We start from the raw sequence: 3,220 nt of genomic DNA, 5'->3' as shown, positions 1-3,220 counted from the left end.
TTTCAGAAATAGAAGTAATATGTTGAGGTTATTATTAAAAACCAACTTTCTAAAAATGAAGAATAACATTAAAAGCTATAAAAAAACTACTAAAAGCTCCTGCTTAAAAAACTACAAAAAGCTCCTACATCATTCTCCTCTGGTTGAAAGAACGTAACTCCTGCAAGTTGTTTTTTGAATTCGTATAGCCTCTTTTCTAGAACTTTTTCGTCCTTTGAATCAAACATTGATTTTATTGACTTAGAGGAATGCAAGTTTATTCCTTCTTCCTGGTCTTTCAATTTTTTGACATTTTTTCATTCATCTTTGCATCTATTACTAGATCCCTCTTCCTCTTATTTTTCTTAATCCATATTCTACTCAATATCTTATCAGCCTTTAAAATCCAAAATTCCATTTCTTCTATATAAACCTTTGTACGATAATCATTTATGTCTTCAACATATAATATATCAACATATTGATCATTACCACAATTCACATAATACCCTTGCAACCTTGAATCTACTACAATAAAAAATAAATATGAAAAGTATTCATTAGAAACCTTATTGTCATCATACATTTCCACTTGCTTAGTTAAAACATCATATTCAGGTAATTTAAAATGACAAGAAGACTCTTCTGGAATTGTGTATACCTTGTCTTCTTTAATTATTGATGTCAAAATAGTTGTATGTATACTCACCATTTCATTTTCTACCTCTTCTTTTATTTTATGTGTCTCTTCTTTCCTTTTCTTCTTCTGAATAATCTTCTGAACATGCCATGTGATCTTTTTCTTGACTGGTAGGTACCATTTTTACATTTCTAATCCCATTAGCTTTCTTAATTGTTGCCAACTTTCTTGTAATTTTCTTACCATTTCTTTCAACTCTAATTTCCTCATCTCTTTCTCCTTCCTCTTCCTCTCTTTCTCTTTTATTTTCTTTTCTTCTTTCCTCTTATGCAAATACTTCATCAATAAATCTAGCTCTTCAAACAAGTTCATCTTTTGTCACAACAAGATCTTTTCTTTTCTACCTTGATTTTTGGAAACTAGTTTCTCTTCTCAACCTGCATAAACATAAACTCACAACTACACAAATACAAAAATCTCCTTTTCCCAGACCTTCTGTGCTCTGATACCAGATGATGTAGCCAAAATTCCTCAAATAATTAACAAAAATATAAGAGAAAAAGAACATAAAAATAAATAGTAAACCTCCAAATTATTCTTTATTCAGCTTGCCAGTTCTCTTCCTCCTATAGTGAGAGAAATTATAGTTTTAAATACAAATCCAAAATTACCATTTTTTGCAGTTTTTTCATTAAAAAAAAAATTTTGTCATTTTTGGTAATTTTTAAAACAACTTGGAAAAAGCTGATTTTTTTCATGAAGCTTCCTAAAATTGAGATAATATGAACTGCCAACTAACATTTGAAATTGGAATTAATATTTTGAGGTTATTAATAAAAACCAACTTTCTAAAAACTAAAAAAAGCATTGAAATCTTTTAAAATTTACTAAAAGCTCTTGTATAGAAAGCCACTAAAAGCTCCTACATCAGTGGTCAAATCTTGTATCGAGGGAAATGTACTTGATGATAACTCTCAGCACAAACCTCCACAATGGTTTTATAGAGCTTGGCAGGTAGTAGGTTTTTTTTTTTCACTAACGTCTTTTTTTCCTCCACATCCTTGGTAAATTCAATCACTGCCTGCCTCAAAATTTGCCCACCTCTGTAGAATTTCTTCCCAATAATGGGTATTCCCATCACCGCAAAGATAACCTCCTCTATCACTATGAAATCCACCTCGTCAATCTTAACAATCTCCTCGTTCCAACTCTTGATCATGCTATGCCTAACAGAGGATTTCCACCCATCAAGTTGTTCAATGAAAGTGGTAACGTTGCCTTTTTTCAAAATGCTCCACACCTTAGAGCACTGACACCACATTTATGGTTCATCCTTAGCTTCCCTCTTAAGTCTTTCCCCCACCATGTTTTCATCCTCTCTGTAATTTTTTCTTCTGGTAGTGAAATGCTTTTAAGGCTGATTCTAATTGATATGAATTATTTTTGCAAAACTCCTTTTCACCTTATGTACTTGATTCCTAAAATCAAGCCTCAAAGTGTGATGATGGAAATTAATAATGAGTTTTGTGCTTTGGCAATCATACTTACACATCATATTTTGAAATTTTTCCCATAGCGCATAAACTTTCATAATTGACCTTTAATATTTTCTAATCTGCCTGGGATCCTCTTCCTTTCTATCAACTCTAGGATTTCCAGTGGAATATTATACCCATTAATCCACATCCTCATTTCATCATTCTTGACTTCCCAGTTGGCCAACCTGTTAGCCACTTGATTAGCTTCCTTGTACTCATGAGCCACATATATATTTTCAAAAGACTCAAGGATCTAAATGCAATCTGCAATGATATTTATCATCCACATAGGCTCATTCTTCTCATTAAGATAGTCAATGATATTCTTGGAGTCTCCTTCTAGCCATAAATTTCTCACTACTGTGTCCTGAGAAAGTTTGATTTTTTAATGTACCATAGTTGTCTTTACATAGTGGTTAGTTTGCATACTCAAAGGAGTTGACATAGTAGCAATTCCTTTTCCTTGGGCATTTTTTATGATTCCACCCACCCTAGCCTTATTAGGGTTTCCTTTGATAGTTCCATCAAAATTAGCTTTACACCAACCCTCTGGTGGGAGAGTCCATCTACAGTCCTCCCTCTTATTTCTATCAATTTTCTTTGCACTAACAAGAGGGTTATGACCTTTATTGGTAGTGTAGTTTTCTATCAAAGTGTTAAGATTTTTGTGGAAGACAACTTTAGCATTGATTTCTTTCTCCCTAAAATTTTGTTATTCTTCTCCTTCCACACTCCCAACAAACATTAGGTGAAGTCCATTCCCACAAAACCTTATTCGCTTCCCCATTAGCCCCATGGCACCATTGTTCAAAGAGATCTGTAATGGTATTAGGAAAACATAAGGCCATTTTGAAGAAAGACATGAAATAAGACCATATATCCCTAGTGAAGTGGTAGTGTATAAAGATATGATCCACACTCTCGCTATGATTTTTACAAAGAATTCATCTATTAGGCATCAGATGTCCCCTCTTGGTGACGTTTTCCACCATCAAGATGTGGTTTTGGAGCATTATCTAGAAAAAAATGTTGATTTTGGGAATAAGGCCTGGATACCAGGCTT

This window comes from Cupressus sempervirens, chromosome 2 (genome assembly GCF_028749045.1).
Source record: "Cupressus sempervirens isolate cs-2001-9-10 chromosome 2, ASM2874904v1, whole genome shotgun sequence".
Lineage (NCBI taxonomy): Eukaryota > Viridiplantae > Streptophyta > Pinopsida > Cupressales > Cupressaceae > Cupressus > Cupressus sempervirens.
Note: the sequence above shows the minus strand (reverse complement) of the source record.